Here is a 23,457-nt window from a genome sequence, read left to right as displayed (position 1 = left end):
TCACAAATAAAAAAAGAAACTGGGCTTAAGTCACTGGCTCTGCTCTCCTTACAGAGTTACTGCAGGGAACAATGATTTCCAGATGAGTCCCAGGTGTGGAAAGTGATGCCTTCGTGGAACCATCAGTCTTCAGTTCTGCCACCACATTTGAGAAACAATGCAATATTTAAGGTAAACAAGCTAAACTGGACGTGTGTGGAGGGTGAGGGCTGAAGGAAGGGAGGACAGAAGGAGTGATGAGAAACAGGCCAGGCCTAATGACGCGCGGGCATAGCTGACAGATTATCAACTCATCACTAAAACAGCACTAATACAAAGTTAACAAAAAGCCACAAAGTAAGCAGGAAGTGCCTTAAGTTGGCAGTTTCTAAGAGTTCCTTGTCAGGGTCCCTATATCTTCCCCCAAACTATAAGCAGTAACCAATATCATTAGAGGAATGGTAATATGGAAGGGGTTGGGCATACACAGTAGAAAGAGAAAAGAAAAATGTACTGGCAAAAATCTACAAAGACAGACAACTCTGAATATACTAAAAACTTTTGAATTGCACACTTTAAATGGGTGAAATTTACAGTTTATGAATTATATCCCAATGAAGCTATTTATTAAAAAATCTGCCAAGACATACGAATAATAAGCAGAGTTGTACAGATCAATCAACATAAACAATACTCAGAGAGTAGCAGGTAATCTTCCTTGATCCTATAGAGGAATAACCAGCAGCAAAAATCATTTTTACATTTCTTGTAACGAAAATAGACAAACTGCTACTTATAACCAAAAGACAAGGGGAAAAGGCATTGTCAAAACACTTACAGAAAGCAATCTGTCAACGCCCACACTGGCTATTGCTTTAATTCCACTTTTCACTATTGGAAGACTCTGCTTACTGAGGTTACTATGTTTTCACAAACACAACAGTCACATTGGGGAGTTTCTGTCAAACTAGTATCTTTTTAAGAAATTACGAAAGTATATATCACAAAAAGAACTATTACGGGCTCAGAAAAAGCATGTAAATCTCAATGGCTAGAGAAACAATCAGATGAAGAAAAGGCAAATTCTGAGTCAGTGATCATTTCCTTTTCAAGACAGGGTTCGAAAGAAGGTACAAAAGATAGATGACAGGTAGAAACACTCAGCTCCTCATAGGCACACATGTGTTTGTGCCTGGTACTCGTTGGAAAGGAGGCAGGGTACAAGTTTTTCTTAGACTCTATTTGAAAAGCAAGTTAGTTCATGTAAAGACAGAGTTCTTTTTAAATCACTTTAAAAGGTAGATGCCAAAGTAGAAGGCAGGTGTATGCTCAGAATATGATCCACTGGAATGGAAATTAACTATGCCTATCCTTTGATCTTATGCAGTTTCAGCTGACCAAGCAAAACAGTTCAGCCGATACAAAGCAAAACAGAAACCTATCCTTCAATTTCTATCCTCGGAGTTACCTCGCTCAAACCCAAGGAACCAAACGTAACTCACTTTCGGTTTTAAGTTAGAACATGTTGAATCCACAGTGACTCAGCAGATGGGTTTCACTTAATTAAAGTCGTCTGAAACCAAGTTTTCTTTACTGTGACTTTCCAACAGAAGAAACAGCCAAGGACAGAATTAGGCAGGAAGAGCACTGGTCTCGGAGTCAAAATTTTAGATGTAATCTCGACTCCAAGGACTCCCAGGTAAACCAATTCAATCTCTTTTGAAATTATAGTTTCCTTTGAATTTTTACATGCCTGCATGCCAAGCACACAGTAGGTGTTCAATAAATGCTTTCTGAATTATTACTACTAATAGCTAACATTTACCAAGCACTTAGTAAGTCCTTTATATGCATTATATCATGTAATACTTATGATAACCCTACAAAGTAGGTTTTCGTATTATCTGCACGTCACAAATTCAGAAACTGAGGTTTAGAGAGATTAGTAATGTGCCCATGTGACTCAACTGCTGAGTAGCAGAGAGGACGGCATGGCCCAAGGTTCTTAATCAAAGTGAACTTGAGCCTGCTGCCCCTCTGAGCACAACGGGGCACCGGCCAAAATAATCAGTCCTCAATGAACATATGAGGCTCCTCCAACTTAACGTTGGTTTTATTGCTTGCTTTTTCCCACCACCTGTCTTCCTGGGAGCACTGGCAATAAAAACCTTGGGATCCTTGTTATTCAAAATGTGGTCCAGGGACCTGGAACATAGATAGGCATCACCTTGAAACTTGGAAATGTAGACTCTTGGTCATAGTCCAGAAACAGAATCTGCACTTTAACGAGATACCCAGGTGATTCATAGGGACCTCAGTTGGAAAGGCACTGGTTTAGACTAGCTCCAAAATGACGCTCTTTACGACAGGAGGAAAGAAGGTCTGAGAAGGAACACACAACAGAAATGTTATAGTCGGTGAGAACAAAGCCAGCTTGCTACGGCTGTGTCAGGACTGCAATTCACCTACATAACAACACACAAATATTTATAAAGAACCTTTAAAGCCCAGGGAATTGATGATAGAGGTAACAGCTGAATCTGCAGGGAGTGTGTCTACAGTTCCACACCCTTCTAAAATCCCCAAACCTGTGTCTTTAGAACCATGTATCATACAGCAAATAAAAATACATTAAGTCTTTAGCAAATACTAAATCGCTCATCAGGCAAAGAGTTGAGCTGTGCTGCGGACTGATGAAACTTAAGATTCGTATGATACTACCACCTTCGTTCACAGCCTAGGAGTCACCTCTTAACAAGGGAGCTTTTTATCCTTTTGAATACTGACACATTTTTTGAGCACAATACACACGTGAGTCAACATAAATTTGAGTTTAAACTTGATTTAAATTGGAGCTATTTCAATGTGTTATGGTTTCCTTTTTAAATGACACACCTACATTTTTAGACAGAAAGTCGTCCATATTTTTAGCCAAGAAGTACAGGACAGTAACCGTCCTCTCACAAGAGATGTGAGTTATGTTGGCCTTGGAGTCAGAATCTCAAGAACCATCTGAAGGAGTTAGCTTTCCCTCACTATTTCTTACCTGTTTAAAAAGAGTTCTAAAAAGTCAATAACCCCACACATAAAAGCCATGCACATGACTAAAAGTTGTCTTAGTAGGAGATGAGGTGTAGAGCTGACTTTTTTCTTTATTCCCACTTTTAAAATAAAAAATAAAACACATTTATTTCCTAGTCACAATTCTATACTTTTCAGAGCTAAAACAATGCATTGCATGTAGGTGGAAATTCATTCTCCACTTCAGTTCTATCCTTTTGGTCATTTGAAATCTACTAGGCAGGTTCTTCTCCTTACAGCCCTCAACTGTATATTCCTGGCACTTTCCACTTCCTTCCTGCCTCCATCTAGGGAGAAGTAGAACAATGAGAATGGATTTCTTGCTAATTAATCATCCAGATATCTCCTAGAAGGGTTTGCTTTCACCACAATGGATCATAAAAAAAGAACTGCTTTTAATTTCCAACCCATTTACTACATTACAGTCATGAATCGTCCTCTGGATTCAAAGATTTTCACCAAATAGCCCAGGGTTTTACAATAAAGGAAAAGGAAGACTTGGGCATGCTCAAAGTAAGGGGCAAGCAGGAAGCCGAGCAAAGTTTAGGGCAGTTGAGGCCCCCAAGGATTCTGACTCAGAGTTGAGGCCAGAGGCCACAGAAACAGGGAGGCACATATTAACCACAAACAAGCACTGAAGGGGGAACACACAGGCCTGAGTCAGACTATGATGGGGGACTCGGGGGCCTGAGGAGTCCCAGGAGAGAATCAAATATACTGGAGTTTCTCACAATGGACCCAATGCCCAACGCTACTAATGGTCTGTATTAAAAACCAGCCACAGTTGTGCTAAATCGGCCTCAATGCTGGTGGCATTGTTAATGAAGACACCACTTCCAGACATAATTTAGCAATATGTTTGTACAGTCACAAGAGACTTATACCCTTTGATATGGTAACCATGCTCGACAAACTTGGAGAAAGGGACACCCAGAAAGTAGGTCACTGCCAGGAACAAATGCAGACGTCTGCATTTAGGTTTAAACACACTCACAAGTACAGGCTGGAATGGCCTGCATTGGCAGCTGTCTTGTGCAAAAGCCCTGGGGATTTGGGATGAACCTACCTTACTTCAGTGTGCCTTACAGGGAGCAGCAAGAACGGTGGGAGCTGCAGTCGGCAGACTTGGGCCTGAATCCGGCTCTTCCTTCTACAGCCTGTCACAAGTCCCCCAGCTCCCTTAAGCTTGGTCTCCTCACCTACAGAATGAAGATACCCCATTTCCTTGATTCTAAGATGTGCTTTCTGTCTCCCTTCCCCCAACACACAGTTTAACTTCTCTGAAACTGGCATGACTATTGTATCTCATGTTTGCATTTAATGGGCTGGCATTTTCCTTCCTCTGTTTCTCCCTGAGAAGCTGAAATTTAATTGATGGTGTATCTTGTCATTAACAGTGTCTTAGAATCAAGGAAATACAGTAGTAGTGCTGGCCTCAGGATTGCTGTGAGGATTAAATGACATAACATATATACGGTAATTTGGCAGATTACCTTGAAAATAGTAATGGTCTCCCCCCAAAATGACACATGTTAACATTATTTTTAAAAAGCCAATGCACTCTTAGGCTACAATTATCTGAAGAGCAGTACCCAGAGAAGCAGCCGATCACCCCGCCTGCTAGTCAGTCTACACCTGGGGGACTGTATTCAGTCTGATGACCACGGAACGACAGAGGCAAAGCATGGATACTCAGAGAATAGGGACCGGGTTGGAGAAGCCTGCAAAACATGATATTATGAGGAATAGTTAAAACAATCTGGAGTTTTCAGGCTGAACAAACATGAGAAGCATTTTAAACATATCAAGACCTGTGGATGATTCCCCTGTGGTTCTAGGGGTCGGAGCTAGAACACAGGGATGGACATTCTGGAGAGGCCCACGTCACATCGGCATAAAGGAGAACTGGGAGCTCTCAGTTCTCCTTTATGACAGAGCCCTGGGGAGCGGAAAGCTTCCTAAAACAGGATGTGCTCCATGCGCACCTGGATGGGGCCGTGTCAGCGCTCTCCTGCTTGGTGTCAGAGGCTGAACCCTGTGTCCACTTCAAATTTAGAATGCCATGCCTGACTGTCCCTCCTCCAAACTCAGACCAGGCCTCTGGGGACCACCTGGAGCAGAAGTGGCCCCGAGGCCTCCACCAGCATGGGCTCCGCAGTCCAGGGAAAAGCTAGCACAAAACTGGCAACAAGTAAAGGGAGGAGGAGGACTCACTGGGTGCCCGGTATGGTAGCAGCTCACGTGGGAGGCAAAGACACAGTCTGGATGCAGAAGACTGGTAGATTCGAACTCAGCGGGCAAGAAGCAGTGCGTACTGGGACTCTAAGATAACACCGCCGGCCCTGACCTACTCCATGTAGAATGTTCTAGTTGGGCCCTAACGAATCCATTTAAGATGCAGACCAGTTTTCTGAATTACAGCAAACCCTTGGTGAGATCCACACTCTTTCCTTCAGCTGTAGGCCAGCTCCCTTCTTGCCCCAGTTACACACTTTTTTTTTTTAACCCTCTATCCATGCTTTAGTGGAAAACGTCTATCCATACCCTATGAGAAACTGCTGAGATCTCAGATTAAAAAGAAGTGTAACTTTGGACTGTATCTTCTTATCAACATGTATTTGAACACTGGGTACTAAGCTTACTGTGAACTTTGTGATTCAACTACATTGTCAGTGTTACAATCATTTTTATCTAAATCTCTCTGAGCAAAGGTACCTTGCTTACATCAGGCAACTAGTGGATTCTTCTGCCAAGTGAAAACGAATGGCACAGTAACCGACTGAAGGACCTCACAGCCTTACTCCCCCGATGATGCTACTTTTGGCCCAAGAGAAGCCACAGGCTATGGCTTTCTGGCCATCTTCTCAGCTCTCAAAGTTTACCTACACATTTTTTGTTAAAGATATTTCTTATAAGTGATACCTCTGTAAACCCAGATGTAGTTAGGAATCCACATGACATAAGATCAAAATTCTCTCTTCCATGGTGTTGAGCAACTACCACATGTCAGGTGCAGGTATGGAGTGGAGGAGCACAAAGGTCAACAGCTCACAGTCCAGGGCTCACAGTCCAGGCCTGGAGACAGGCTTTTAGCAGCTAATTCTCAGAGCATGAAGAGAAGGGCAGTAGGAGCCCACAGCAGGAAGTGCTCAGCCTAGGGCATGGGGAAGGTTACTGCTGGGAAGGCACGCTGGAAAGGAATCTTGAAGACCAGACAGGAGCTCACTGAGCATATTCAAAAGGAAAGCATAGTCAAAGAAAAAGGAACAGCTACAGTGTGTGGGACTGTGTAACCTGAAGAATAAAAATATCCTTGCTTGTCTGAGCAAGAGAGCGAGACAGTGCTGTTATAATTGTTTTTAGATATCTGGGGGACTATCTGATTAGATATTTGCTTCTCCAGGTAAAAGGTACTATGATAATTAGAAAGGGGGCAGGTACCTACAAGAATGTACATTTCAGTTTAATACATACAAGAACATCCTAAAAAAAAAAAAGAGAGAACTAGTAACAAAGAAACTGGCTGTCTGGAGTAGACAATTTATAATTTTATAGTTTTGGAGTCAACTTGGGTTCTAATCCCAGCTTAGACATGGTAAATAGTGGCCACACATGCTGTGAGATGGGGACTCCCTATCACACTGTGAGCTCCAGCACCACACCGAGGTGCCGTCTCTGCCAATGTCTCATGTGTGGGGTTTGAAGGTGAACTAGAGACCACCAAGGTCCCTCCTAGGCCCTAGCCTGGGGCTCTTATTTGCTTGTTTCTGCCCACTTCTGATCCGGCAATATTCCCTCAGCTCACTAGGAAAGACACTAAGGGAATGTCCATTGAAAACCTGCTATACAGATGTTAGCTCTCACTGCTGCTGTCATTGCTACTTCCTCTGATACTAACTTCCCATTCACTTCATCATCCCTGGTTGTGTTTTATTCCTGTGAGTGTGTGTGTAAGGGTATACAGATATTCCTGCAAGCCAACTCAAATCCTTAGTAGGATATAAACGAAGCCAGGAAAAATAAAATAAAATAACCTTCTACAGTTTATTATAAATGACACTCATGACAACAATAGGTCACATTCACTTAACACTCATTATGCATCAGGCACTGTGGGAGGCCTTGTATATACATTATTTCATTTAATACAAGAACCCGAAAAGTTAAACTCTATATCATAACCCCCATTTTATAGATAAGGAAATTGAGTCTTGGAGAAGTCAAGTAACTCACTGAAGGTCCCAACTAACTAGCGGTCTAAACAAAAATTTTTGCAACATAGCCTACAACAATCTCATATTAATGGATAGGTACTCCCACATATTTTTAAAATTTGAATACTGAATATTTTTTATTTGAATCTGGAATGCGGGGACTCTGGAAAACAAAAATAAGCTGCTTAAGCTATGAAATAGGTGACAACACTGAGCTCATTTGGTCTTAATCTCACATTTCCGGACACTGTTGAGAAGGGTCCACAGAGTAACCAGGTCACGCTCGTCTAAGTGGTCTTTCAGCATCAAATCAAAATTTCCAGCTTTCTCACTCATTGTATGATTCCATTCATGTGAAATGTTCAAAATGGGCAAATCTAGAGAGATCTACAGATAGCAGAAGAGAGGTTGCCCAGGGCTGGGTGAGGAAGAGAGGGGAGAAGGGAGACTGGGTACAAGGTTTCTTTCAGGGGTGAAGAAAATGTCCTAAAATTAGATTATGGTGATGGTTACAGAACTCTGTAAATCCACGAAAGGACACTGAATTGTACGCTTTGAAGGGGATAACTTTGTGATAGGTAAATTATACGATATCAATAAAGCTGTTACAAAACCGTTCCCCGGGTTCAGTATCAAGTGATCTCTAGTCACTCCACATGGCCTGAGTCTTCCAGAACAAACATGAAAACCAGATGTGCATTAAGTAAGCCAGCACCCAAGAACAAAATGTTCAGACAACCACGACGAGACGGCAGACAACTCCTGTGAGGTCGGTAAGCTGTCCTCGGAAGCTTCAGCTTCTTCCTCAAGTGTCGTTAGGTAAGTGCCGAATGGTACTGGCTTCTGATTTTTACCAACCCAGGAAAAATGGAAGTATAATTTCATTCCTCATTGCTAAAATTTAAGTGAACAGAATGAAATCTTAAAAATGGCAGCAATAGGGGAATCAGAGGACCTCAAAAGGCCCGAAAAGACTTCAATCAAGTCGACTGGAACCTTGTGGCCGCGGGGACTCAATCGTTCTGCGCTTAGAAAAGGAGGCGGAAGAACGAAGTCAACTACTCTAAGGTTCTCCCCCACCTTCACTATTCCATCACACTATATCTGCTAAGGGTTGTGTCAGTACGTTGACTTGTCCCCTTCTAAACAATCAGCCACTGCTCTTTGACCAAGGAAGCGTCATCAAGACATCTGGACACACTGGAAATTCACGGAAGTGTCTTTCCTGGACCGAGATTTCAAGTATTCAAGTGAGCCTCCTCCCACATTCCTCATTAAATAAATGACAGTCTTATAATTTGATTAGCTATGATATCTGACTAAAATTTTAAACCTGGTACATAAAAATCAAAAGGCAGCTTCCTAACATAATGCGTAACTGCCGCAAAATAATTGTTCTCCAAAGTAAAACTTACCCTCTCCTTTATAAAAGCTGATCTTGCATCAGCTCTAACCTGTCACTCCATCTTCTTAAAGGAAACCTTAAATTTACAAAATATTTGAGGAAGGGAGAACCATTCTTAGAGAGCTACCACTGAAATAGATGGTGGGTGATGTTAACTTAATATTCAATTTCGCTATATCTGGTTTTCATTTTTCTCTCTCCAGGAATAGTTTTTATTTGTTTAAATATAAAGGAACCCCATTTTTAAATATTAATATGCAGAAAAGTATAAGAAGAAAATTAAAACTGCCAGAAACTCCCAGGTTTAAAACGATCCCAAAGCCCTGTGAACTTAAGGTGACCACCTAGCCTGTCTCCCCAAGCATAACACACACAGAGACAGGCATGTTTAAAACATGGCCAAGTATGTGAGGCACAAATAGTCTGAACTTAAAGATTGTTTTCACTTAAAGATCTAACATCACCATTTCCTCATATTACAACGTTTCACAGGTAAAACTGTAACAGTTGCATAATGATCCATCATGCAACTTTCTTCCACTACTGTATGTTTTGATTATTTCCAACTTTTCATGATAACAAATAATACTTCAATGAGTATTTTTGAAATTAAAACTTTTACACCCCTACCTGGACAATTCCAATCTTTTGCCCTATTCCTTTTGTAATTTTCTCTGTTGGTTTTAGGAAGAGAAAGTGCCTCCCCATCCAAAAGTCAGAATTCTTACTGTATGATTGTTTTTCTTTCTTTCTTTTTTAAAATTTAACTCCTTAACCTATGGACTGTAATTTTATACATTTTTAAAGACTCCAAATGTATCTGTCACATGGTTGAGTTTTGGCCAGATCTAGAGTATGTTATTTGTCCAGCATTTTCAAATGCACATTTACGTTTTTAAAGGAAATACGTGTCTCATATTCTTGGCTTTCCACTAAGTTTCAGAAAGTCTTCAGGACGAATAAAATAACCAAAGCTTTGATTATCAGCAGGAAATCACAGTGGGCAGGAATGAAGAGGACTCCCGTACAGGCCAGATTAAAGCTAATCAATCAGGAGATCAAATTCCCAGCCTTAGTGGTTTTATTACTTCAGCCTTAAAAAGTCTCGAAAGTTCCAAGGTTAGCTTACGTAGTTGAAAGACAGTTTTCAAAGCTATGGGCTTATCCTCCATGTGGACTGGTCACCACTGGTCTCATTTACTCACCACGAGCAAGCTCTACGTCCCACCACTGGTCACTGGTTCTTGCCACTGGTCACCAGCAGAACAAGTGGGAAAGCAGAGCACAAGCTCACCCCCCCCCCCAGTGGAAAAGGAACACAAAGGACGTGCTTGCTGGTTGACAGTGGGTCAACAGAGGCATCTTTGAGCAGGACGGGCAGCACAGATGTCAGTATGTACATGGCTGCCTCCCATTCATAATAAAGTCTGGATTCTATTTCCCGAGGACATCAGCTTCTCATACCATGTTTTCCCCACCACGGCCTCCCTCCGAGGCACCCTACTATTACTGCTGACCAGCTGCTGTGACTTGGGACAAGTTATGCAGCCTTCCTGGGACAGTCCCATCAACTGTAAAATGGGGATAAATAAAGACAGCTGACCTCTTAGGGTTGTTGTGAGGGTTAAACAAGAGACTGAGAGCAGGACTGTGCTTTCTGAGCGTCAGTATTGTTATTACTACTGCCAGCGCCTCTACCACTCCTGCTACGAGTGCTGACACCATCACCCCCAGAAATGCCACACCAGACTTAAACTGGGTTCTTCAGAAGAAAAGAGGGACCGAGGAAGCCTACAGTCAGCTCAGCCCTGGGAGCGGAATCTGTCCTCAGCCTTCGCAGTCCCTCTGGGAAGCCAGCATTTACCGTCATTACTAAGATAGTGAATTTCTGGGGCAGGTGGTGTCACAACCTCCTTGGTTTTCTGTCCCTACTTTCTGATATGTAAACACAAGACCCATGCACATTGGCACTTTCCACGTGCAGAGTTAAGAACAAGAACCCAGGGAGGGGGTGCTTAGAGATGAAAAAGGCAAGGGGTGACATCCATGGATCTGACAACGCCAGAAACTGCAAATAAAGAGCCGGCAGCTCCCAACACATGCACCTCAAAGATGAAGACTGTGGGCAAGAAGGAGAGTGATCCAGGGTGTGGATGGAACTGGCTTACGGGAGAAAATGTATCAAGAGACTCAGCAGTCAGAAAGCCCACTCCTACGTCACAGTTACTCCTAGGTATTCATTTCTTTCCTCTGAGTCCTTTTCTTCTGACTTTCAACCTTCCCAGTGCTTTGGGTGTGAGCCAATTCCTGTTGAAACAGTTTGCCTAAGGATTTGTCTCCAACTTTGAAACTCAGATTCATTTTAATAGAAAATAAGGATCATATGCTTCTGGAACATCAATTATGTTCATAACCATCCAAGATTTATGGGACATCTAGAGGACTTTGAATGTTAACAAGAAAGCATGTTGGATAAAAATTAATTGGCTCAAGCTTAACTTAAAATTACATGATATGGAATGGGAAAAATGGCCGCCCGTCTCTGCTTGATTTTAGCCAAAAGGCAGAGCTGTAACAAAACTAAACCAGTCTGGCAAGATGAGAACAAGAATTGCAACGTGCGTGCCAAACCTAGAGTCAGGGGGAAGATTTGCTTAGATCCCAAATCACAGATTTTGAACTTGCTGTTGTACCGTCTTTTTTCTTCATGTTTGAAGGAAACTTGATGTAATGAAATCTAGGTTTTAGGGAGTTTCCCCTCTTATTCTATCCTTTGCCACATTGTTCATTTCTGTTTCTAATCAGCGGTATTTTGTTTTGTTATCATCTGTAGAAGAAAAGGCTGCAAAGCTCTTGGGAACACAGAAACTGAGATCTACCAGACATAAACCAGCCTCACATGAGCTTTTTAAGACTCTTCTCCGTGGCAACTAAGCACAAATGAGTCGTCAACGAGTAAAATGCCTTAACACTGTCCTTTAAAATCATCGAACAGCTACAATCAGACTGACAAAAGTCTTCCTTTAAATTTTTAAGTAATGGCATTTAATAATAATAGCATATATGTGCGGTAATAGCAAATATTAAGCAAGTCGTAGCAATCACTGCTTTGGGGGGAGTGGGACTTGCTGTTAAGGAAAATATCTGCAGAGGCAAGGTCAGCAACACAGCTAGCTGCACGCCCGTGTCTTGGTGGGGATAAAGCGCCGTCAGTTTCCCAGTCCTGAGATGGCACGGAGCCGCACCTTCACAACTTCAGCCTCAGCCCAGCTGGGACTGGGAACCGTAGCGTTCAGCAAGTCACCACAAAGATTTTTTTTAAGTACCGATTTCTGTCTCCTTTCCATCTCAATTTTACATTTTTTAAACAGAGGAGAACATGAGAGAACAGGCCCTTCCTGAAACACTGTATTTCCCAGGGTGGGGGAAAAAAAAAGGAGGAGATTAAAATGACAATAACAGCAGCATACTAGCATATTTTAAAACACTAGTGCTTAACCTGAACTAAAGCATACTTAAAATAACATAAAAGCAAGTCTATTTCATAAAGTGTTGCAAACTTGAAAATACCATCAAGTCGAACCACTCTTTTATAGACCAATTTCATGCCGATTGCTTTGGTGACGAGTGAACAAAGGTAAAATCACTCTCTGGATGTTTAAGTTAATGAAATTAAGGAAGACACTCCCTTGATATTTCATTCTATTCACTTAATTTCATTTTAATACTATTAGCGATACTTTTATGTCTTACAACACTCCATGTTGACAGTCATATTTACTGTTAGAGCAATCTCGGATTCTGAGGAATCACTTACAAATAAAAACAGTGACGGCTAAGGAAGGGGTTCAGTCCAGCTCGGTCCACTTGTACACATGCCCACATCAACTGTTATGCAGGTATTTTCTGAGGCTTTCTAGAAAAATTCCAGACTTTTCAAAGAGAACATTAAAACGGTATTCTGGTCCCTTGTAACTATAAGAAGTAGGCCCCAGAGAAAACCACGCATCAAGCAAACATGCACAAGTGTGTGAGGGATGACACTGGAGCTGGGTGCAATGCGCTGCTGCCTAATGTTCCAAAAAGCAAAATCAACTGTGTATAAAATCACAGGCATGCCTAGAAGGTAGACTGGGAAGACACAAAGAATGGAATTCTGAAAAAGGAACTGAAAATACAAACAAGTACAGAACTCCAGACTGCAAATCCAATACATTTATGCCATTTCTTGACTTCCACCTGCACTTAATATTGTCCAACAATGCACATACTAGGAGAACCATAAGCCCCAAACCTCTGTAGGATCAACAAACTCACCTTATTTTCTAAAAGAACACGGCAACAACATAAATGCTATGCTGTCAAATCATCGCCCCGTGAGGACAGAAAAAACAATCTGACATATGCAGCAGAAAGTTCAAGACGTTATTTACTAACCTGGTGCCCCTGTGAGAGTAGTCGCTTCATCTTGCTTTAAAGAAAGAATCCTTACTATGCAACTAATCTCCAAAGCAGCTGATAGCCGAGAGGAGAAAAAACTGACTACCACAGAAGCTACATACGCGGGGAAAGCAGTCGGTTCCCAAGCCCCGGTTTTGGCTGACTCCCCATAGGCAACTTAAGTCACAGCCAAGCCCACAAAGCACTTTAGCCTCTAAGCTTTAGGAATGAACTTGAAACCACTCCCATATGTTAAATAGACACTAGGCTGCTGTGAGAAATAAAACCCACATACAGAAAGAGCTAAGGCTTCAGGCTTCGTTTTTGTATTTGCTGCCCAAGAAAACTGTAACACCCTCACTCGCTTCTCTCCCCTCAGACGCTGTGTTAAAGTGACTCATTCATTTTAAACAAGAGGAATACAGTTTCCCCTCCATTAGGGCTGTGAAATGAGTTTTACATTGTTGCCCAAGTTGGTGGTGGTGGTGGAACATACAGCATTACAATTTCACATTGCCTAAGAGGGACACATGGAGCTATTGTTTGAGACTCAAAGGCACACACTATCATTACTTCTAGATTTAAAAAATATCATTAAATAAGTGTAAAAACCTCATTTATCACTAAAGCCAAAAAATTAATCTAAGTTCAAGAGGAAAATTCATCAAAGAACCTTCTAACTTCTGATTCTGACTTAATATCTATAAGCTTGAAAAGTCACTCATAATTCAGTTTCACCATCTAGAGATATGTTGTTTATAAAATAAAAAAGTTTTCTTTTCAGTTTTGTAATTTTGTATAGTTTAAACCGGAATTTAATATAACTCATGGTTTCAAAGGAAGAAATTTTTATTTATTTGTCATCCTACAAAAATATAATTAATAGTTTCATTAGGGCATTTATATCTTAAAGCAGCCAATAATGTTCCAGTGTATTGCTTGAGAAAGAATAAAAATCCATGCTCTGCTTTTTAACATAATGTGCTCACAGTATACAGAATTCTCCCCTAGTTTTCAACTCCAAGAACAGTTTTAATTCTAACGGCTTTCTTCCATAATTTCTACTTTATTTAAATAAGACATGTTTAACATAATGGTCAAGGATACCTAATTTTACTGTTTCTCCTGAGCCATAAAGATGGGACCAAATATTCCAAGGAAAACTTGATTCACTTGTTGCCAAGTTGATTTACATGTATTTCTGGTAAAATTCAAGTTACCCAAAACCTATGAAACATAAGCCATTAGCATATTACCTCAACAAGATCAGGCGTGAAAAGCCTCAAGGGTCCCTCAGATCTGACACTCGCCCTGCTATCCTTCTCCACCCACTCCCAGGGTGAGGGCTCAACTGTTTCTCCAGGGGTCACTTTGTAAATAAGGTGGGCAAAACAGCCACCCCAGTGAGAAAACCAGCTCCAGCCCTGTGGCCCATGCCTTATAAAGGAGCCAGTGCTCCACCTGGTGGCAAAACCAAGTAAAAGCTGGAACAGCTAAGCCTCAGGCCAAATTTTACTTTGATGTTGAAAGAAAAACAAAAAGGAAGAAAAGAATTGATTATAAGCGCACATTAAGGTTTCATACAATGTGTGGTAAGGATCGTGAAAAGTTTTTTTTCCTCCCACAGAGTGTAATATTTATAGAAGATATGAAAATACTCATGCAAAAAAATGTAATTACATTCAAATCCATCTCTTTAATATGGATCTGATTTGCAAGCATGTATGATTTGCATTCCCAGAGAAATCCTCTGATAAATAACACTGATCTCCCCTTTACCCAAAGGGCTATAAGAAAAATTCCTGGGAGGTCAACATAATCCCTGAAATGGAAAAACCATGGGTAAATTCCCAACTCAACTACCTAACTGCAGGTGGGACAGCGTCTCCATCATTCTGTTAAAAGGCTGTATCCCCAGGATCTTTCCTATCTATCTTTCAAAAAAGATTTCCTTTTGTCTCATATGCATTATTTCTGCTAAAATCAATGTCTATATCAGATCAACTTCAATAGGGATGAAGAACAGTTAAAGACTGGATTTCAAATTACACTACAGTCTTTAATGAAACTCCAGCAAAAATCAAAGTATAGCAGGATGTCACTTTTAAATGGGACTAAGCCACATTACTGAAATGAAAACTAATAATAATCGCTAATATTTAAGCTCTCACTATAAGGTAGGTATGGTTCTAAAGTGCTTTACAAGTATTAACTCATTCAAATCACACACCATTATTATACCAGTTTTGTAGATGAGAAAACTGAGGCATCTAATGGGTAAATACCTTGCCAAGATCAAACAGCTAGTGATGGAGCTGGAATTAGAACCTAATTGGGAGAAGAATGTCACCCCTGTATCATTAAACAAAGGATGTTACAGCCATCAAGCCTCCAGACACTGCAGCCACCCCTGGCAGTGCACTCTTGGGGGATTCAGGATGGAGGAAGACAGGATCCTGGCCCTAGGTAGTTAAGGTGCATATCAAATGAATGATTTCAGTGCCCTCACTCTTTTAACTTCCCATACATAGAAAAGTGCTAAATTCATTAACTTGAGATGTCTGGTTTTTCTTTAATTAACAGTAATCTTTTGATATTCCGACTCCCTGGTTTTAGTTGCAAAAACTCCTATATATCCTGGCTCCTCCCTCACCTCTTTGCAGCAGTCTCTCAGATCTATTTGAGAGGCTGCCTCCCTGGGCTTATGGTCTCAGCAAGTCCACCAAATAAAACAAAATTCTCTGCTTTTAGGTTGTACCTTTTTTTTCAGTCCACAGCCCTAAAATCAGTGCTCCTAACCACATACTTTGATAATTCTGCCCTCCTGCATGCACACCTCTTGTGAATCCCTGCCAGACCCTAGTCAAATGCAAGAGAGTGGGAGATGCTGGACGAGATGGGCTCTGTGGACAGTCCTCATGATGATGCAGGCAGGGAAAGGCTATCCAGCAAAGTGGTCACAGAGCTGAGACCTGCAGGCCGCACAGCAGGAAAGGGATTCCCCAGGCAGAGGGCACTCACTTAGCCTGCCAAGGCAAAGGGAGAAGCAGGGAGCGGGTCACTGGAGGGACCACAAGGAGCTTGGTGACGCTGGGGGGACCAGCAGAAGAAAACTCCCTGAGGGAGGCAGGAGTCCTCAGATGACACATCATGGAGGTAAAGAGGCATCACCAAGAGATTTTAAACCAGAAAGTGGCCAGATGTGCATATTAGAAAGAGAAGCAAGAAATGTAGAAGACATTCCAGGTAAAGGGGAAGGCAGACCAGTCTAAAAGATACAAGTCCACATTTTCACAAACTTTATCAAGGAGGCTGGGGCAGTAATCCTGGAGGCAACAGTGCTTACTTGCTCACTTGCTCAAGTTAGGTTTGGGGTCTGAGCCTTGCAGAGGGTGGTATCCACAGAGCTGTGAACACACGTGGAAGAGCAGGCTGGAGGGAGGAGGGGGGTGTGGGATGGAGGCTGAGTGCAAGGTCCTGTGGGCCATCCAGGGTGGACGCACAGCAGGCTGCAGGAGATATAGGTCTGGTGCTCCGGTCCCCCGCATGGACAGCAGGTACACATCTAGGTGTCATCGCACTTAAAGGATGACTGCAGCTGGTGGGCAGCAGCAGGGCACAGAGCATAAGAGGAAAGGAGGAAGTTTTAAAGCAAGGGGTATCTGAGCAACTCAGAGAGAATTCAGGACATGGGTAGGGAAAAGTTTTGTTTTAAGTTTTACTAATCTTTAACTGAAATTTAGCATTTCTTTCTGTTGCAAATATAGGCAATTACCTATACCTCTCTTGACACAAGTAGAAATCAAAGATACCTTCATATCACATGACAGTATTGCAACTATCTCAAAGTATTGTCTCCACTCATTACTACTTCAAAATTATAGCAATTATTACGCCTGCCACTAGCTCTTGGTATGTAGCGCATCAAGAAAGGATGGATACTATAATATTACTTTTTTGGTATGTTGATAACTGTGTATCAGCTTGACTGGTTTCCTTCGCAATCCTACCCATTCTAATTTTCATGTATTTTTGTTGTAAGAATCTCTGCTGCAAGCAATTTCAACGCACAACTAACTGGCTGTAAGGCAATTCTGCCATTAAAGATGAAATAACGAAAATAAAATAATAGAGACATTAAAAAGGACATAATGAAACAAGAAAAATTAGTAACAAAAATTTTTAATATTTTCTTAGTGAAAGCAATGATACTTCCTTTCTCAAAGTCAATTATTAAGGATTCAGGATCTAATATTGGATGTAAGTTCTTCATGATATTAAAAAAAAAATCTGCTGTAAGCTCCTTCAAATTTCCCTGGGAGTAAAAGGAACAGACAAGGGACGTGACTAGTAGTACATATCTGGGCTGCATTTAAATGTTTAATGACAGGACCAGTCCTTATATTTCACCACATCTTCCAAGCCAGATTCTGTGCCAAAAACCAAAATTCTGTCTATACCAAGTTCTCCACTATCAAATAGCAAAAAATTTTCACCATTTTCATAAAACTTAGCAAGAACCATGTAACCACCTCTCCTTGGGGAGACAGGAGGAGCTTGATTCTGTTTGAATATTGAGTGATACATTTGGTAAAGATGGCCCTGCAGAACACGCTGCTATATCTACATTAGCTAAAGAATTGATCACTAATGCTCTCAAAGACTGTTGTGTATTACTAGCTGCCTCTTTCATATTTGCCATAGCTTGGTAAACTTTGGGGTCTGATGGGTGAGAGGGATGGACTACGCTCACTGAAGAATTTGCAGACTATGTTATCATCTTTTAGCATAGTATGCAGTCTGGCTTTACATTCTCTTTTTCACACTTCAGTAAGTTTTCTTATCATTGTATTTTCTATCAAGTTGATATAACATAGTTGAAACCAAACTGTCAACCAGTTATTTTATCTTTTACAGCAAAATTGCCTTACAGCCAATTAGTTGTGCAGTGAAACTGCCTTACCGCAAAGATGTTTGCTGCAAAAATACCTAGAACTTCTAATTTTACATTTATATCAGTGTATTAAACATTATTCTGAAAAGAGTTTCATTAGTCCATGCAGACACACACACACACACACACAAAAGCAAAGAACAAATGATTTAAGGGGGGGTGGGTGCCGACACAGGAAGACAAAAAAGGAATGCAGAAAAAGGGAAGCCTGGTGTGGGATGATCAGGATTCAAACCCAGGACTTCTGATTTGTGTTCTTGCCTCCACCAACACACCCTAAAATAATAAAAGTACTAATCCCTTCATTTGTGTCAACAAAGTGCCTTCACAGGTATCAGCTCCTCAGCTCATCACAAAGCCCCAGAGTAGGAAAAGGCGGGCAACGACAACCTGCCCAAAACCTAAGCCAAGCCGCTGCCCTAGAAGCCACCACTCCCCGGGCCAGTCCCGGGAGCTTGGCACCTGCCGCCCCACCCTACAGAGCCGGAGTCCTGAGCACAGAAGGGAGCGGTCCCTTATGCCATACTAGCTAGAACCCAACTGGAGAGGATGGAAGGGCGAGGGCAGAGCCTGCTTCTCTTCAGGCTCCTGTTTGCAGGCAAGGCTAGCGCTCTGTTTGGATGGTTTGCTCAAAGCTCTTTTATTTATGTTCTGATTGGTGATCCGGGTGAATTACAAGACTTACAATATTTCAACTGTTTTATTTTCCTCCAGCTATAACCAGAACAGAAGCCTATACTTAAGCAATTAGTTTGAAATTAGATAGACAGGCTGAAACAATGTGCTCCCTGTTCTCTCCGGGCTGTGCCCACCAACTGGCGTTCATTATTTAATCTGTGACACGTGTTGCCAGGGCTGTGTTAACGACAACCTGCCTTACTGTCTTCACATCTATTCCCAATTCTGCAACATCTGCATGGCTCATATTTACATTTTATCTTATTTTATTTTATTTTGCTTCTCTTACTTTTATAGGGTCATATTCTTAATTACTACAAAATACTCTGAAATCTATTCTAACCCTCTAAAAGGTAACACCATTTTTTAACTTGCTGATACAAAACACTTAAGGGGCACACACAGATACCCTTTTAGATTGCCACAAAATTATTTCATTATAATAAATTTTATCTCATGGTTGGCTAGATAAACTGGCTTTATTTTTAAATAATTCGATCAGTTCACAGATTACATTGGTCCCTTCTCATATAATGTGTGTTTCCTTTTACATGATAATGAAAATGTGGCTTTACGTGACTGACATAATATGCTTGTAAGGGAGGAAAACATTCTTCCTTCTTCCCTTCCAGGTTCTTTGGTTGGTTTAATAATTAAATTGACATAAGACAGAGTAACCGAAGAAAAACAAATTTAATTTTGTACATATGAGAGCCCATAAAAATATGAGATTCAAAGAAGTAACTAAAGCAGGCAGCTTTTATCTTTTAGACAAAGAACAATAAATTTGTCAAGAACTGACAAAACATAGGGGTATGGGGCTTGGGGTAACCGCAAATTAGTGAACAAGTAACAAGTTTTGTTTATTCAGTCTTCTCGGCCCTGAATTCCCTCTCTCTGGCAGTAAGGATACCTTCTTCCCTCCTGGTACAGGGAGGGTCCCTTTCACTTGGGAGATTTATTTCCTGCTTTCAGAGGGACAAAGGAGGGTCAGGTGTCCTACTTACACTGACCGTTTTTTAAGTAACTTTAATTCAAAATAATCAATATGCCAAAATAGCATATTGTGGGGTGGCATGTTCTGCTCTCCTACATGTTCTTTTGAAAAACAAGATGAATATTTCCTAATATGCATGTTAAAATGTAAATTAGTATGTTTATTGGTTGGCCTTCAACTTCTAAGTTTCTGTACTTTTTTTTCTTTTTTCTTAAAATAAGGAGCCATAGTGAAATTTGTCATTTGCTTTCTAGTAACAGTCACCTAAAAACTAGCGTGAGAATTCTTGTGGATAAAAAAGAGAGTTCAACATTGGTTTCTGGGCCCCAGGAACTGAAGAGCAGTGCCCTCCTGCAGCTGCCTGTCCGCGTACGCCTGGCCACATGGACTTGGCACGTCCATCCACTCTGCGTGTATCACAGGGTAACGCCCCGGCCGCCTGCACTACGGGGGAGAAGGGACTGAAGCTGGCAGCAGCAAGCCTGTGATGTGTTACCTCCTTTCCTAACCACCCAGAAGCACTTCCTTCCTCACTTGCCCAATCCAAGCAAGGAAGGGCTTCTTGTCACCCTGACAGTTCCTGTAGCCTGAAGCCACTTCCTTCCATTCCTACTCTGTTTTCTTTGTGTTGCTCTCAAACTGCTTCCTCCCAAGACCTCTCCCTCCAGCCAAACTGATTTATTCTGTTTTTCAACCCCCTAGTTCTTCCTCCCCTTTGGGTTTATGCCACTGCCCCACCTTCGATGCCCTTCCCAGCATTTCAAGGGGCAGCCCAAACCCCCATCCTCCACAAGCCTTCTCAGACTACCATGGTTTAAAAACACTGCTTTTATTTCTCACACCTAGAACAATCGGCAGCAGCAAATGCATTAGACAACTAATTAAGCCTGATGACATTTGTACTATTGTCTGGATTGAGTATTTAAATATTCTGTGGCATTTAACCTTGCACAGTATCTGTATCTATTTTCTCCAACTAAGTTATCAGTAACTGTGGATCACACGATATACTTCTGAAATTGACCACTGTAAACAGCATTTATAGGCAAATTCCACCTTACATAGCATTCATATCTATTTGTTGATTGATTGTAAGGGATTTAAATCATTTATATTATTGAATAGTAATTACAATGACAACAGCCAACAGACACTAGCCACAGTGTCTTATTACACCCAGTATCTTATTTGACATTCACATCTGCCCTTGAGGTAGATACCATTATTTTCCCCATTTCTCAGATGAAGAAAATCAGGCCAGCAAGGTTAACTTGCCCACAGTCATTAAGTCAACATATAGTTGTTGAGCACCTACTATGTGACAGTCATTGCTAACAGTATTAATGATTCAAGGCAGAAAGTCCCCATCCTCAGGGGGCTTTTATGTATTCTGCTAAGGGAAACAGATTATCAACAAATAAAACAAACAAATATCAAACCAGATATTGCTAAGTGCTAGGAAGAAAACCAAAGCAGAGTAAAGGGCTGGAGAGTCATGGGGTGGGAGGACATTCTTCTTAGATAGGGCAGTCAAAAAAGGTCTCTCTGGGGAAAGGACACTTAGGCAGAGATCTGAATGAAGTAAGGTAACAACCCATGTAATTATCTGGGGAGAGGTTCTGGCAGAAGAAACAGAATTTGCAAAAGCCCTGAGGCCAAAGGAAGCTTGGAAAGTTTAAGAATAACAAAAAGTTCGATGTACTCAGAATATTGTGAAAGAAAGAGCAACAGAAGAGGATGAAGTCAGAGAGCAAACAGAGAGGTCTGATCATGTAAGGCTTTGTAACCATTGCACAGGTTTGTTTTTTTTTTTCCCCTAAATATGATGGAAAAGTGCTAGAAGGTTTCAATGAAGGGAGTGAAACACTGTGGTATTTTTTTTTTAATTGAAGTATAGTCAGTTACAATGTGTCAATTTCTGGTATACTGTATAACACTGCAGTATTTAAAAAGGTGACTCAAGCTGTGTAGCTAAAGAATAGACATAGAAAGAAGATAACTTAGGAGAATGTTGCAGTAAACCAGGTGGGAGATGAAGATGGCTTGGACTAAAAGGATGACTAAGAAGCAGAAGATTTAAGCTATACTGTGAAGACAGAGCCAAGAGGGTTTTCTGATATGGGTAGTGACGCAGGGTGTAACAGAAAGAGAAGTGTCAAGGAAGACTCCAAAACTGGTATATGAGCAGTAAGGAGAAAAGTCCAACTATTGAGCTGGGGAACGTGGTGGGTGGTAGGGAGTGAGAAGCAGCAACACATTTTAGAGGCAAATTAAGAGTTCCATTTTGGGTGGGTTAAGTTTGAGATACCCTTTGGATACCCAAATGAAGATCAGTAGGAAGCTGAATATTTAAGTCTGGGGGTTGGATATATAAGTCTAAGATTCAGGACTGAGATATAAAATTGGGAGTCAGATGGCTTTAAACATTGTGGTTGGCTTTAAATAACATACTCACACCACGAAACTGACTGAGAACAAATAAATGACAGAAGTCTGAGGACTGAGGCTCAGGGCCCTCCAACATCTAAATGTCAGGAAAAAGAGAAGGATCCAACAGAGGAGGCCAAAAAAGAGCTGCCAGTGAGATGGGAGAAAAATCAGGAGAGCGTGGGGAGAGAGACACCAGGTGAACAAAATGCTTCAAGGATACAGTGATCAGTCATGTCAAAGGCAGCTGAAAGATGGAGAAAGAGGTAAACTGAACTGACCATTGGACACAGCACCATGGAGGAAAGAGTTCAAATGAGAATGGGACGACAAGACATTGCTGAGAGAAACTAAAGACCTGATAAGTAGCTATACCATGTTCATGGATTGAGGGACTAAATATTAAGATGCCGGTTCCCCACAGACTGATCTATAAGTTCAATAAGCCCAACCACAATCATCTCACTGGGCTTTCTGTAGAAACTGACAAGCTAATTCTAAAATAGTATTATAGAAATGCAAAGGACCTAGAATAGCCAAAGCAATTATAAAAAATAAGCCAAAGCTGGAGGACTTATACCACCTGAGTTTAAGACTTTGAGTAGTAAGTCTGCCTAAGCAAAACAGTCTGATACTGGCATGGGATCAACAAAGAGATCAATGAGACATAATAGAGAGCTTAGAAACAGATGCACACTTCCATGATCATCTGAATTTTCACAAGTTGACAAAGAAATCCAATAGAGGAGGACAAAGCTTTATAACAATGAAGCTAAGACAACTAAGAATCTATATGGCAAAATAAGTAAGTCTTTTTTTTCAGAGATCTAAACAATTTTCTAATTTATTAATCTTTTAATTTTTATACAATTTTTTAAAATTTCATACAATTTTAAAGGTTACTTTCCATTTACAGTTATGACAAAAATAAATAAGTCTCAATCCCAACTTTACACCACACACAAAAATTAATTTGAAGTGGATCACAGACCTAAATGTAAAAGCCAAAACTATAAAGCTTTTAGATATGACACAGAAAGCAATAAACTTAAAAGGAAACAAATTAGACTTAAAGTTAAACATTTCTGCTCATCAAAGACACAATTAAGAAAATGAATAGATAAATCACATCCTGGGAAAAAATATATGCAAATCATACATCTGACAAAGAACTGATATCTAGGCTACATCATGAAAGCTTATAATTCAATAAAAAGAAGGTAAAAAGTTTGACGAGACAGTTCACAGAAGAAGATAAACTAATGATCAATAAGCACATGAA

The 23,457-nt window shown here is 40.9% G+C and overlaps 1 protein-coding gene across 8 annotated transcripts in view; it reads right to left on the bottom strand.

Annotated features, from left to right (window-relative positions):
* Positions 1-23,457, bottom strand: part of PLD1 (phospholipase D1) — a 172,751-nt gene that overhangs the window by 116,822 nt on the left and 32,472 nt on the right. The window contains exons 1-3 of one of the 8 annotated variants that reach the window (XM_045511248.2): positions 13,117-13,309; positions 4,653-4,781; positions 4,127-4,259 (exon numbers count right to left, since the gene is read on the bottom strand). The exons of 2 other annotated variants lie outside the window; for them this stretch is intronic. The gene's annotated coding sequence lies outside the window, so the exon portion shown is untranslated. Of the gene's footprint in view, positions 1-4,126; positions 4,260-4,652; positions 4,782-12,996; positions 13,017-13,116; positions 13,314-23,457 lie in introns of those variants that run through there. 5 more of the 8 variants (XM_045511249.2, XM_074367901.1, XM_010947773.3 and 2 more) reach the window with 5 other exon arrangements.

Source organism: Camelus bactrianus, chromosome 1, assembly GCF_048773025.1.
Source record: "Camelus bactrianus isolate YW-2024 breed Bactrian camel chromosome 1, ASM4877302v1, whole genome shotgun sequence".
Taxonomy (NCBI): Eukaryota; Metazoa; Chordata; class Mammalia; order Artiodactyla; family Camelidae; genus Camelus; species Camelus bactrianus.
This window is presented reverse-complemented; position numbering and strand designations above follow the sequence as displayed.